The sequence below is a fragment of the Carcharhinus amblyrhynchos genome, chromosome 23 (genome assembly GCF_965287045.1).
Source record: "Carcharhinus amblyrhynchos chromosome 23, sCarAmb.v2.hapA, whole genome shotgun sequence".
NCBI classification, from domain to species: Eukaryota; Metazoa; Chordata; class Chondrichthyes; order Carcharhiniformes; family Carcharhinidae; genus Carcharhinus; species Carcharhinus amblyrhynchos.
Window position 1 is genome coordinate 45,693,524 of NC_137346.1, and position 15,066 is coordinate 45,708,589.

General features: G+C 49.0%; 1 protein-coding gene across 2 annotated transcripts in view; it reads right to left on the reverse strand.

Moving 5' to 3' along the window:
- Nucleotides 1-14,689, reverse strand: part of sh2b2 (SH2B adaptor protein 2) — a 159,919-nt gene extending 145,230 nt beyond the window's left edge. For both annotated transcript variants that reach the window (XM_080210767.1, XM_080210768.1), the window contains exon 1: nucleotides 14,607-14,689. The gene's annotated coding sequence lies outside the window, so the exon portion shown is untranslated. The remainder of the gene's footprint in view (nucleotides 1-14,606) is intronic.
- Nucleotides 14,690-15,066: the final 377 nt, after the last annotated feature.

A 15,066-nucleotide genomic window follows, 5' to 3' on the forward strand; every position in this document is an offset into this window, starting at 1 on the left:
ATTAATAACGAAAAGGAAAATTTGCAGGGCTAGAGCAGGAGAGTGGGGCTAATTGGACAGCTTTTTCAAATAACCTTAGTTAGCTTCTAAGGAGAGATTGAATAGACTGGGTCTGTACTCGTTGGAGTTTAGAAGGATGAGGGGGGATCTTATAGAGACGTATCAGATAATGAAAGGGATGGATAGGGTAGAGGTAGAGAGATTCTTCCCGCTTAGAAAGGACAGTAGGACTAGAGGGCACAGCCTCAAGATAAGGGGGGCGGTTTAGAACGGAGTTGAGGAGGAACTTCTTCACTCAAAGGGTGGTGAATCTCTGGAATTCTCTGCCCGTTGAAGTGGTGGAGGCTGCCTCGCTAAATATTTTTAAGACGCGGGTTGATGGGTTTTTGATAAGAGAGGGGATTAAGGGTTATGGGGAGAGGGCGGGAATGTGGAACTGAGCCACGACAGATCAGCCATGATCTTATTGAATGGCGGGGCAGGCTCGAAGGGCTAGATGGCCGACTCCTGCTCCTATTTCTTATGTTCTTATGTCCTTATTCACAATTCCTCCGATACTGAAACAGTTCAAGTCCTAATCGGCAAACATCCCCACTTATTCATTGATGGAGATTATCCAGGCTTGGGCTTTGACAAGCGAAATTCAAAGGAATCCCTACAATGCCAAAGGAGGCCATTTAGTCCATTGGGTCTGTACAGACTCTATGATGGAGTTTCTTATCCTGTGTAACCCCACACATTTACCATCTAATCTACACATCTTCAAACACTAAGGGGCAATTTAGCATGGCCAATGCACCCAACCTACTCATCTTTGGGCTGTGGGGAAAATAAACCCGGAGGAAACCCATGCAGATGCAGGAAGAATTTGGAAATTCTACACAGGAGGCACGGTAGCACAGTGGGTTAGCACTGCTGCTTCACAGCTCCAGGGTCCTGGGTTCGATTCCCGGCTCGGGTCACTGTCTGTGTAGAGTTTGCACATTCTCCTCGTGTCTGCATGGGTTTCCTCCGGGTACTCCAGTGTCCTCCCACAGTCCAAAGATGTGGGGTTAGGTTGTAAATGCGCCTAGTTTGGGGGCATTTAAGAGATCCGTGGATAGGTTTATGGATGGAAAGGGATTGGTTTAGGTTAGAGGGGCATTGCTTTTTGACTGGTCGGCGCAACATCGTGGGCCGAAGGGCCTGTTCTGCGCTGTAATGTTCTATGTTCTATTGGCTATGCTAAGAAATTGCCCCTTAGTGTCCAGGGATGTGTAGGTTAGAGGGATTAGTGGGTATAATATGTAGGGATATGGGGGTAGGGCCTGGGTGGGATTGTGTTTGGTGCAGACTCGATGGGCCGAAGGGCCTCTTTCTGCACCGTAGGGTTCTACGTGTCTACGACACAGTCACCCTCGGCTGAGTTGACCTTGGGTCCTTGGCGCTGAGAGACAGCAGTGCTAACCACTCTGCCACACAAATGGCAGGCAATGAGCAAGTCCAACAAGGGAGGATCTAACCGTCGTCCCTTGACATTCCATCACTGAATCCCCACTTAGGGATCCTTGCGGTTACCATTGACCAGAAACTGAACTGGACTAGCTATATAAATACTGCGGCTACGAGAGCAGGTCAGAGGCTAGGAATCCTGCAGTGAGTAACTCACCTCCCGACTCCCCAGAACTTGTCCACCATCTACAAGACACAAGTCAGGAGTGTAATGGACTTGCCTGGATGGCTGTAGCTCCAACAACATTCAAGATGCACGGTGCAGAGGGAGCTCAGGGTCCTTGTGCATGAGTCGCAAAAACCCAGCTTGCAGGTGCAGCAGGTGGTCAGGAAGGCGAATGGGATGCTGGCCTTCATAGCGAGGGGGATAGAATATAAAAGTAGGGAGGTCTTGCTGCGGCTGTATAGGGCATTGGTGAGGCCGCAGCTGGAGTACTGTGTGCAGTTTTGGTCGCCGCACTTACGCAAGGATATTTTGGCCTTGGAGGGAGTGCAGAGGAGGTTTACTAGGCTGATGCCGGAGTTGAGGGGGTTGAGCTATGAGGAGAGGCTGAATAAACTAGGCTTGTACTCGTTAGAGTTTAGAAGAATGAGGGGAGATCTCATTGAGACGTATAAGATGATGAATGGGATGGATAGGATAGAGGTGGAGAGACTCTTCCTGCTCAGAAAGGACAGTAGGACTAGGGGGCACAGCCTCAAGATAAAGAGGGGGCGGTTTAGAACGGAGTTGAGGAGGAACTTCTTCACTCAAAGTGTGGTGAATCTCTGGAATTCTCTGCCCGTTGAAGTGGTGGAGGCTGCCTCGCTAAATATTTTTAAGACGCGGGTTGATAGGTTTCTGATAGACAGGGGAGAAAGCGGGAAAGTGGAACTGATCCACTTCAGATCAGCCATGATCTTATTGAATGGCGGGGCAGGCTCGAGGGGCTAGATGGCCAACTCCTGCTCCTATTTCTGATAAACATGGATGCAACTTGGACTTAAACTAGTATTGGAAGCTTACGATGAAATGGGGAAGACCACAGTGCCAGGCTTTTCAACCAATGTACACTGGGGCAAAATCCCGGAACTCCATCCCTAACAGCACTGTGGGTGTGCCTACACCACATGGACTGCAGCGGTTCAAGAAGGCAGCTCATTACCACGTCACAAGGGCAATTAAGATATGCCAGCGTCACCCACATTCGGAAAGGAATTTGACAAAAACGCGGATCTAACCTTTCCCTGGCAGTTTGGAAATTGGGATTTCATTCTAGACCATGTAACAGAAAAGGGGATCAGTGACACTGAGCACAGCCCACTCCAGAGTGGTCTGGTAGGCCACTCAATTGTAATAAAGCTAACAACAGCTCAACCCAAATGCCAGAGGCACGTGGGTATGGGATAAGGACAAGGGAGTGGGAACCACTAAATTGTACTTGCTGAGAGCCAGCACAGGTTTAATAGGCCAAATGGCCTCATTCTTTGCTTACACCAAATCTATGATTCCAAGATGTGCCATCACCTTCTTGGAACAATAAGCTAAACAGTTGCATCTCGGTATTCTGATACACTTAAGTCACCATCATTGTAGGGATAATTCATAATTATTGTTCCAGTCACAGCCCTCCCTCCCCTGTACCCTGAGATATAGCTCACCCACCCTGTAAAGCTCCCAATCACCCAGCCCCGACACCCCTGTACCCTGGGGTACAGCTCCCACTCACCCCCTCTACCCCCCCCCCCATAAAGCTCCCAGTCACTCGCTCCCCCACTGTAGCCTGGGGTACAACTCCCACTCATCGCCAGCTCCCCATACCCTGGGGTACAGTTCGCACTCACCCCCTGTACCCTGAGATGTAACACCCACTCACTTCCATTCCCCCCTCCCCCAGGTAAAGCTCCCACTCACTAGCTCCCCTACTGTAGCCTGGGGTACAACTCCCAGCTCCCCATGCCCCGGGGTACAGTTCCCAGTCGCCCCCACCGCCCTAGTACCTGGGGTACAGCTCCCACTCGCCCCCCAGACCCCCATATCCTCGGGTACAACTCCCAATCACTCCCCCGGCCCCCTCCACTGTACTCTGGGTTAGATCCCTGAGCTCAAGAATCTCACCCAAATTGCCATGTTTCAAATATAACAAAGACTTCCCTTAGTTATATTTGAATATCAGTAAGTCGCGGATGGAATATTCAGATAAAACCCTCTTGTCTTTTCCTGCTCGTCCTTCAAATAATCTGACAGAATCATCATCATCGATCCACACTGCTTTGTTGTTCGTTCTTCATCATTCATTATCCACCTTTCATTGTCACATCACTCCCAATCCATCCACCATTCCTCCCCCGCGATCACCCTCAACACCGCTGCCCCACAAGGCTGTGTCCTCAGTCCCTTCTCCGCCCATAATTCCCCTCCAACTCAATTTTCAAGACGGAGTACAGAAAAGAGAGAGAGAACCTGGTGCGAAGATAATAATCTCTCCCACAATTGTCAGTAAAACAAAAGGAGATAGTCATCTTCAGGAAGCGTAGTGGACGACATAAGAACATAAGAAATAGGAGCAGGAGTAGGCCATCTAGCCCTTCGAGCCTGCCCCGCCATTCAATAAGATCATGGCTGATCTGTCGTGGCTCAGTTCCACATTCCCGCCCTCTCCCCATAACCCTTAATCCCCTCTCTTATCAAAAACCCATCAACCCGCGTCTTAAAAATATTTAGCGAGGCAGCCTCCACCACTTCAACGGGCAGAGAATTCCAGAGATTCACCACCCTTTGAGTGAAGAAGTTCCTCCTCAACTCCGTTCTAAACCGCCTCCCCTTTATCTTGAGGCTGTGCCCCCTAGTCCTACTGTCCTTTCTGAGCGGGAAGAGTCTCTCCACCTCTATCCTATCCATCCCATTCATCATCTTATACGTCTCAATGAGATCTCCCCTCATTCTTCTAAACTCTAACGAGTACAAGCCTAGTTTATTCAGCCTCTCCTCATAGCTCAACCTCCTCATAGAACATAGAACATAGAACATTACAGCGCAGAACAGGCCCTTCGGCCCACGATGTTGCGCCGACCAGTTAAAAAAAAAACAACAACGACCCACTAACCTAAACCAATCTTCCAATCCCTCACCACCCTCTGGGTAAAGAACCTACCCCTGACATCTGTCCTATATCTACCCCCCCTTAGTTTAAAGCCATGCCCCCTCGTGCTAGATTTTTCCATCAGAGGAAATCAGAGGAAAAAGGCTATCACTATCCACCCTATCTAAACCTCTAATCATCTTATATGTTTCAATAAGATCCCCTCTTAGCCGCCTTCTTTCCAGCGAAAACAACCTCATCTCAAAATCATCTCCGGCATCAGCCTAGTAAACCTCCTCTGCACTCCCTCCAAGGCCAAAATATCCTTGCGTAAGTACGACGCCCAAAACTGCACACAGTACTCCAGCTGCGGCCTCACCAATGCCCTATATAGCTGCAGCAAGACCTCCCTACTTTTATATTCAATCCCCTTCGCTATGAAGGCCAGCATCCCATTCGCCTTCCTGACCACCTGCTGCACCTGCAGGCTGGGTTTTTGCGACTCATGCGCAAGGACCCCCAGGTCCCTCTGCACCGTTTCAAGCAGAAATGGTTGAGAACTTCAAGTTTCTAGATGTTGAGATCACCAACCTATCCCAGAACATTCCAGCGCAGTACAGGCCCTTCGGCCCTCAATGTTGTGCCGACCAGTGGAACCAATCTAATGACCTTCTAACCTAAACTATTCCAATGTTATCCATATGCCTATCCACTGACCATTTGAACGCCCTTAAAGTTGGCGAGTCCACAACTGCTGCAGGCAGGGCATTCCACGCCCTTACTACCCTCTGAGTAAAGAACCTACCTCTGACATCCGTCCTATGATTACCACCCCTTAATTTAAAGCTATGTCCCCTCGTGTTAGCCATCACCATCCGAGGAAAAAGGCTCTCACTGTCCACCCTATCTAACCCTCTGATCATCTTGTATGCCTCAATTAGGTCACCTTGTAACCTTCTTCTCTCTAAAGAAAATAACCTCAAGTCCCTCAGTCTCTCCTCATAAGACCTTCCCTCCATACCAGGCAACATCCTGGTAAACCTCCTCTGCACCCTTTCCAATGCCTCCACATCTTTCTTACAACGCGGTGACCAGAACTGTACGCAATACTCCAAGTGTGGCCGCACCAGAGTTTTGTACAGTTGTAACATGACCTCACGGCTCCGAAACTCAATCCCTCTACCAATAAAAGCTAACACACCATACGCCTTCTTAACAACCTTATCAACCTGGGTGCCAACTTTCAGGGAGCTATGCACGTGTACCCCGAGATCTCTCTGCTCATCCCTGGTCCCTCCACACTCACGCTATCATCAAGAAAGCCCACCAACTCAGGGGGCTAAGGAAATTTGGTACATCCACTACAATTCTCGCTAACTTTTACAGATGCAATACAGGAAACATTCTTTCTGGTTGTATCAAGAACCCACTCAGGTCAACCTCTAACACAGACTTGCAACATCTCACTAACTGTCCTGTCCGGAGACAATACATATAGAACATAGAACATTACAGCGCAGAACAGGCCCTTCGGCCCACGATGTTGCGCCGACCAGTTAAAAAGCAATGACCCTCTAACCTAAACCAATCCCTTTCCATCCATAAACCTATCCACGGATCTCTTAAACGCCCCCAAACTAGGCGCATCTACAACTGCAGCAGGCAGGGCATTCCAATCCCTCACCACCCTCTGGGTAAAGAACCTACCCCTGACATCCATCCTATAACTACCCCCCCTTAATTTAAAGCTATGCCCCCTCGTGCTAGCTTTCTCCATCCGAGGAAAAAGGCTATCACTGTCCACCCTATCTAAACCTTTAATCAACTTACATGTTTCAATAAGATCCCCTCTTAGCCGCCTTCTTTCTAACGAAAACAACCTCAAATCCCTCAGTCTCTCCTCATAGGACATATATATATAATATACATATAAATACATATCACTTTAACCTGTACTTAACCCTCTATCCACTCTGTACCTTCAAGACTTGATTATCTGTGAAGACTCACATTCCAACCATTATCTTGTAAATTGAGTTTGTGAATGTATATGGCCTGCTTGTGAACACAGATGAAGGAGCTTGGAACTCTGGAACCTAAGTGCTGCCAAATAAACCTGCTGGACTTTAACCTGATGTTGTGAGACTTTTATAGGACATTGGTGAGGCCGCAGCTGGAGTACTGTGTGCAGTTTTGGTCGCCGCACTTACGCAAGGATATTTTGGCCTTGGAGGGAGTGCAGAGGAGGTTTACTAGGCTGATGCCGGAGTTGAGGGCGTTGAGCTATGAGGAGAGGCTGAATAAACTAGGCTTGTACTCGTTAGAGTTTAGAAGAATGAGGGGAGATCTCATTGAGACGTATAAGATGATGAATGGGATGGATAGGATAGAGGTGGAGAGACTCTTCCCGCTCAGAAAGGACAGTAGGACTAGGGGGCACAGCCTCAAGATAAAGGGGGGGCGGTTTAGAACGGAGTTGAGGAGGAACTTCTTCACTCAAAGGGTGGTGAATCTCTGGAATTCTCTGCCCGTTGAAGTGGTGGAGGCTGCCTCGCTAAATATTTTTAAGACGCGGGTTGATGGGTTTTTGATAAGAGAGGGGATTAAGGGTTATGGGGAGAGGGCGGGAAAGTGGAACTGAGCCACGACAGATCAGCCATGATCTTATTGAATGGCGGGGCAGGCTCGAAGGGCTAGATGGTCTACTCCTGCTCCTATTTCTTATGTTCTTATGGTATGGGCTCCTGCTCTGACCAAGATCACAAGAAACTACAAACGGTTGCGAACTTAGCCCAGTTCACCACGCAAACCAGCCTCTCATCCTCTGACTCTGTCTATACTTCCTGCTGCCTCGGGAAAGCAGCCAACATAATCAAAAACCCAATTCATATTCCCTTCCACCTCTCCTATCGGGAAAGCAATACAAAAGTTTGAGGTCACGTACCAACCAATTCAGGAACAGCTTCTTCCCTGCTGCCATCAGACTTTTGAATGGATCTACTTTATATTAAGCTGATCTTTCTCTACACCCTAGCTACGATTGTGATACCACATTCCGCACCCTCTCCTTTCCTTCTCCCCTATGTACTCTATGAACAGTATGTTTTGTCTGTACAGCAAGAAACATAACAATGTTTACCAATACGTGTGGCGATAAGAACATAAGAAATAGGAGCAGGAGTTGGCCATCTAGCCCTTCGAGCCTGCCCCGCCATTCAATAAGATCATGGCTGATCTGTCGTGGCTCAGTTCCACATTCCCGCCCTTTCCCCATAACCCTTAATTCCCCTGTCTACCAAAAACCTATCAACCCGTGACTTAAATATATTTAGCGAGGTAGTCTCCACCACTTCAACGGGCAGAAAATTCCAGAGATTCACCACCCTTTGAGTGAAGAAGTTCCTCCTCAACTCTGTTCTAAACCGCCCCCCCTTTATCTTGAGGCTGTGCCCCCTAGTCCTACTGTCCTTTCTGAGCGGGAAGAGTCTCTCCGCCTCTATCCTATCCATCCCATTCATCATCTTATACGTCTCAATGAGATCTCCCCTCATTCTTCTATACTCTAACGAGTATAAATCAAATCAAATCCAGCCCGTAAATGCTCCCCTAGAACCAGAGAAAATTACAGCTCAGAAGTCGGCCTTTTGGCCCCTCTTGTCTGTGCTGAACCATTTTTTGCCTAGTCCCACTGACCTGCACTTGAACCATATCCCTCCACACCCCTCTCATCCATGAACCCGTCCAAGCTTTCCTTAAATGTTAAAAGTGACCCCCTATTTATCCAGCAGCTCATTCCACACTCCCACCACTGTCTGCGTGAAGAATCCCCCCTAATATTCCCTTTAAACTTTTCTCCTTAACCTCTGTTTTTTTTTCTCCCCTAGCCTGAGTGGAAAAAGCCTGCTTGCATTCACTCTATCTATACCCATCGTAATTTTATACACCTCTGTAGTTCCCCTCCTGTGGTTCTGACTGGGTTGGGTCGGGTCTGCTCGACTTCGGGGTTCTGACCTGGTCTATGTTCTCTGAAATCTGCTCATTCCCAGAAACTAGTGAGTAGCTTCAGTTCTGTTTTTTAACCAGTCAGCGCACACACAGAGTAACTATTCCAGTCTCAATCAGAGACTTCAAATTTAAAACCATAAAAATTGATCTTTTTAATTGAACTATTGTTTCTCTAATTTATGTTTGTCAATCAATTGCTTATTTATGTAGTAGAAACATCGAAAAACTACAGCACAATACAGGCCCTTTGGCCCACAAAGTTGTGCTGAACATGTCCCTACCTTAGCGATTACTAGGCTTACCTATAACCCTCTATCTTACTAAGTTCCATGTACTCATCTAAAAGTCTCTTAAAAGACCCTATCGAATCCGCCTCCACCACCATCGCTGCCAGCCCCTTCCACGCACCCACGACTCTCAGTGAAAAACTTACCCCTGACATCTCCTCTGTACCTACTCCCCAGCACCTTAAACCTGTGTCCTCTTGTGGCAACCATTTCAGCCCTGGGAAATAGCTTCTGACTATCCACTCGATCTATACCTCTCAACAGCTCTATCAGGTCACCCCACATCCTTCATCTCTCCAAGGAGAAAAGGCTGAGCTCCCACAACCTATCTTCATAAGGCATGCCTCCCAATCCAGGCAACATCCTTGTAAATCTCCTCTGCACCCTCTCAATAGCTTCCACATCCTTCCTATAGTGAGGCGACCAGAACTGCGCACAGTACTCCAAGTGGGGTCTGACAAGGGTCTTATAAAGTTGCAACATTATCTCCCGACTCCTAAACTCAATCCCTCGATTGATGGAGGCCAGTACACCATACACCACCATAACCACATCCTCTACCTGCACAGCTGCTTTGAGCTCCTATGAATCCAGACCCCAAGATCCTTCTGATCTTCCACACTGCCAAGAGTCCTACCATTAATATTACATTCTGCCATCCTATTTGACCTGCCAAAATGAATCACCTCACACTTACCTGGGTTAAACTCCATCTGCCACTTCTTCGCCCAGTCTTGCATCCTATCAATGTCTCGCTGCAATTTCTGACATCCCTCCAGACTATCCACAACACCTCCAACCTTCGTGTCATCAGTAAACTTACCAATCTATCCCTCCACTTCCTCATCCAGGTCATTTATAAAAATCACTAAGAGATCATTTATAAAAATCACAAAAAATCCCAGAACAGATCCCTGGGGCAGTCCACTGGTGACCGACCTCCATGCAGAAAAATACCCATCTACAACCACTCTCTGCCTTCTGTGGACAAGCCAGTTCTGGATCCACAAGGCCAAAGCCCCTTGGATCCCATGCCCTCTCACCTTCTCAATAAGCCTTGCATGGGGCACCTTATCAAATGCCTTGCTGAAGTCCATATAAACCACATCTACTGCTCTTCCTTCATCAATGCATTTAGTCACATCTTCAAAGTATAGTAGTTTATAGTAGTTTACAATATTGAAGTCATTCATTTCATATCAAGAAACAGAAGCTTCACAATGTAGTCACTGTTGTGATGTGGGTAAACGATACAGCACAGGGAGATCCCAGAAACAGTAATACGGTTAATAATCAGTTCTCAGATTCAAGTGCACAGGAGGACTAAGGTTAAGGAAATGATTAGAAAAGATCAACATAAAAAGAAACATTAAAGCTTTTTTAAAACAAATAAAGAGAACTCAGAGGGGTGGTGAGACTGGCCAAAAGAGGAAATTGAATTGTTGAGGCAGGGATCACGTTTCAGATATAAGATGTTTATATTGTTGCCAATGTATAAGAGGATGGAGAAATTATATGGATGGGATTGAAATAAAAATAGGAGATACTTAAATAGTCAACAGTCCTTAAAATAGAAAGTCCTTGCTTCCAAGTGGATATATCCTAGATTACTGAAGGAAGAGTGGAAATAAATCCAGCTCTGGCAGCAATCTCTGTTAGACACAGGGAGTGGTGCCCAAGGACTGGGAGGCGACAAATACCCTCTTCAAAAACTGGGAGGATAAACGCCACAGCCAGTGAGCCCCATATCAGTAACGGAGAAACATTTATAGAGTCAATGTGCTGGAATTTCACAGAGACTCTGCAGACCTTTGGAAGTTACGTTTTTTATTAAAACTTTTCCACACTTCATTACGAACATAGTTCTGTACAAAACCAATTGGGTCAATGGGAATGGAGGTACTCTAAGTGGGCATGGAAGGTCTGCGGAGGCATTGGCTATGGATAGACGGGTATCGGGTGGTCATGGAGTCAATGAAGGGCAATGGGGTAAGGGGTGGATGGAGAGTATGGTGGGCCATCAAGGATGGGTGAAAGGGGCAATGGGTAAGACCCTTTTAAACTTACCTTTAAAAAGGCTCCCTCATCCAGACTATGGTTCAGGCCCCCTCTGAGGGATAGTGAACGACAAGCTGCCCAAGTCTATTTCCAAGACTATTTCTTACGTGGCGAAAAACTGTAGCAGGCGACGGTGCAGAGGGACCTCGGGGTCCTTGTGCATGAGTCGCAAAAACCCAGCCTGCAGGTGTAGCAGGTGGTCAGGAAGGCGAATGGGATGCTGGCCTTTATAGCGAGGGGATTGAATATAAAAGTAGGGAGGTCTTGCTGCAGCTGTATAGGGCATTGGTGAGGCCGCAGCTGGAGTACTGTGTGCAGTTTTGGGCGCCGCACTTACGCAAGGATATTTTGGCCTTGGAGGGAGTGCAGAGGAGGTTTACTAGGCTGATACTGGAGTTGAGGGGGTTGAGCTATGAGGAGAGGCTGAATAAACTAGGTTTGTACTCGTTAGAGTTTAGAAGAATGAGGGAGATCTCATTGAGACGTATAAGATGATGAATGGGACGGATAGGATAGAGGTGGAGAGACTCTTCCCGCTCAGAAAGGACAGTAGGACTAGGGGGCACAGCCTCAAGATAAAGGGGGGGCGGTTTAGAACGGAGTTGAGGAGGAACTTCTTCACTCAAAGGGTGGTGAATCTCTGGAATTCTCTGCCCGTTGAAGTGGTGGAGGCTGCCTCGCTAAATATTTTTAAGACGCGGGTTGATGGGTTTTTGATAAGAGAGGGGATTAAGGGTTATGGGGAGAGGGCGGGAATGTAGAACTGAGCCACTTCAGATCAGCCATGATCTTATTGAATGGCGGGGCAGGCTCGAAGGGCTAGATGGCCGACTCCTGCTCCTATTTCTTATGCTAACCACTGTGCCAGGGAAGAAATGCTTCCTGACATCAGCCCTGAACAGTCTGCCTCAAGTGATAAGAATACACTTCCTTATTATCAACTTCCCTATCAAAGAAAATACTTCCTCTTTACCCAATCAAATCCTTTGAACATCACCTTTCAAATTGCTATCAAGGGAATATGTAGATTAGTTTGCACAAACCTGTCCTTTTAGCCTCACTTTCTGATGAGTCAGAGCTGCACTCTGTCCAATGCCAAGATATCCTTCCTGAATATGGAGATCTGAGCTGAATACTGCTCCTTATATAACAGGAACTTCACTCCCACTTTACAATCCAGCTCTGTTATAACATTACCCTTACCTGCCCACTAGCACACATACAGAACGGCGGAGTGCGAGGCACAACAGAGTAAGATACTACTCACAAAGAATCAGAATACCCATATTGTACACAGATAGGCAGGTGTGTAAGAAGCGTACAGGATCAATAGTTTTAGCACTTGTTTCGCTTGAATGAAAATTGATAAGCGGTAGCTAAACGTGTACTAACATACTCCAAATGTTCAGGTAAAAGCAGCATACAAGGGGTGTCAAATAGAGACAGGGAGAGGGTGAAAAGGACAATTACAGAGCAACCTTTTTGTAAATGTTTCCACCGAACAAAGACAGAGCAGTGATAAAAATATATGGAAGGTGAGTCTGAAACTGTCTCATTTTTCACCCTCTCTTTATCTCCATCGCTTTGACTGTCTCACTCTGTACATCTCTGACAAAAATTACATCAGGGTTTATGTGGCTGCCTCATTATAACACATCCGTCAAGTCCACCTCCTATCCCTAAATTTAGAATGTATCTTTGGTAAACATGGTTAGTGCTATCCCTCTGAATAGCTCAGGTTGGGAGGTCGGGGGGGGTTAGAGGTCGGGGGGGGGTTGTGGGGATGGAGGTGGGGGGGGGTTGTGGGATGGAGGTTGGGGGGGGTTGCGGAGATGGGGTTGGGGGGGGGTTGTGGGGATGGAGGTTGGGGGGGTGTTGGGGGAGATGGAGGTCGGGGGGGGGTTGTGGGGATGGAGGTTGGGGGGGGTGTGGGGAGGAGGTTGGGGGGGGTTGTGGGGATGGAGGTTGGGGGGGGGTTGTGGGGATGGAGGTTGGGGGGGGGGTTGGGGAGATGGAGGTTGGGGGGGGTTGTGGGGATGGAGGTTGGGGGGGGGTTGGGGGGATGGAGGTTGGGGGGGGGTTGTGGGGATGGAGGTTGGGGGGGGGTTGTGGGGATGGAGGTTGGGGGGGGGTTGTGGGGATGGAGGTTGGGGGGGGGTTGTGGGGATGGAGGTTGGGGGGGGGTTGTGGGGATGGAGGTTGGGGGGGGGGGTTGGGGAGATGGAGGTTGGGGGGGGGGTTGTGGGGAGGAGGTTGGGGGGTGTTGGGAGATGGAGGTTGGGGGGGGTTGGGGAGATGGAGGTTGGGGGGGGGGGTTGTGGGATGGAGGTTGGGGGGGGGGGTTGTGGGGATGGAGGTTGGGGGGGGGTTGTGGGGATGGGGGTTGGGGGGGGTTGTGGGGATGGAGGTTGGGGGGGGTTGTGGGGATGGAGGTTGGGGGGGGGTTGGGGAGATGGAGGTTGGGGGGGGGTTGTGGGGATGGAGGTTGGGGGGGGGGTTGTGGGGATGGAGGTTGGGGGGGTTGTGGGGATGGAGGTTGGGGGGGGGGGGTTGTGGGGATGGAGGTTGGGGGGGGGGTTGTGGGGATGGAGGTTGGGGGGGGGGTTTTGTGGGGGATGGAGGTTGGGGGGGTTGTGGGGATGGAGGTTGGGGGGGGGTTGTGGGATGGAGGTTGGGGGGGGTTGTGGGGATGGAGGTTGGGGGGGGTTGTGGGGATGGAGGTCGGGGGGGGTTGTGGGATGGAGGTTGGGGGGGGTTGTGGGATGGAAGTTGGGGGGGGTTGTGGGGATGGAGGTTGGGAGGGTTGTGGGGATGGAGGTTGGGGGGGTGGGGATGGAGGTTGGGGGGGGGTTGTGGGGATGGAGGTGGGGGGGGTGTGTGGGGAGGGGTGGGGGGGGTTGTGGGGATGGAGGTTGGGGGGGGGTGGGGAGAAGGGAGGTTGGGGGGGGTTGGGGAGATGGAGGTTGGGGGGGGTTGTGGGGATGGAGGTTGGGGGGGGTGGGGAGATGGGGTGGGGGTTGGAGGGGGGGGGGTCAAATAGGCAAAGTCACTTTTCGCTACTCTGAGTGGAGAGTCCTCTATAAAACAGGTTCGCCCACCACACAGAGTGCACAAGGAACTATACTTTTCACTGTATAATAATACGTATGACAATAATAATCAAAATCACCACCTTGTGTGTTTCGACAGCACTGCAGGAAGGGTGATAGCAATGACATATAGATCTGGAATTAAGAGTTTGGGCCCATGTGAACAATTCCTGCAAATCCTCCTTCATTCCACAGAAATGGTTGGGATATTTCCTCTTTGTTTCAGAAAGAACAATGAGCTCAGTGTTAACTTGTTTCTGTCTTGGGCTGGTATTTACACCCTGGGGAATAACAAGGTGCCTCGAGGGGGGGGGGGGGGGTTAATCCAGTGTGAACTAGAGAAATCCCAGCCCAACACACACAACCTCAGTCCACTCACATTGAAAATAGAAGCAATCCGCTACAAATTATTAAAATATCACCCCCCCCCCCCCCACGCCTCAATTCCCCGCAAGCCCCCACGCCCGTCTATCTCTCTGTCTAAATGATGAAATGCATGAGAGATGGAGGCAGCCAGCTCTCCCACACTGTGAAACATCACAGCCATTCCGCTTATTTCTTCACTAAGGAGGGTTTGGTTTTAAAACAGCGCTGCTGTTCCTGTTTTTACTCACACCAGTGCATGTTGCAGTGTTGGCTCCCCGCTGCTAGTTGATGCTGGTTCCCCCCAGGATAGCTGAAGCTTGTCAATTTCGAGTCCAGTGGCCCCCCTATCAGTTTCAGTTAAGTCTTGCGCACTGCTGTAATGTGTGTGTGTGTGTGTGTGTGACCATCAGCCAGTTTGTGGAGGCGGATCTCTCTCTCTCACACACACACACACACACACACACACAGCATGAAAACAGCTGTCTCCTTAATGATATCATAGCCAAGGAATTCGGGAAGTAACAATTTGCAAAAAAAAAAAAAATTTTTTTAAACAGAAAGTGTGTGAAAGTGTGTGTGACAGTATTGGGGTGGCACAGTGGGTTAGCACTTCACAGCTCCTGGGTTCGATTGCCCGGCTCGGGTCACTGTCTGTGTGTGCGGAGTTTGCACATTCTCCCAGTGTCTGCGTGGGTTTCCTCCTGATGT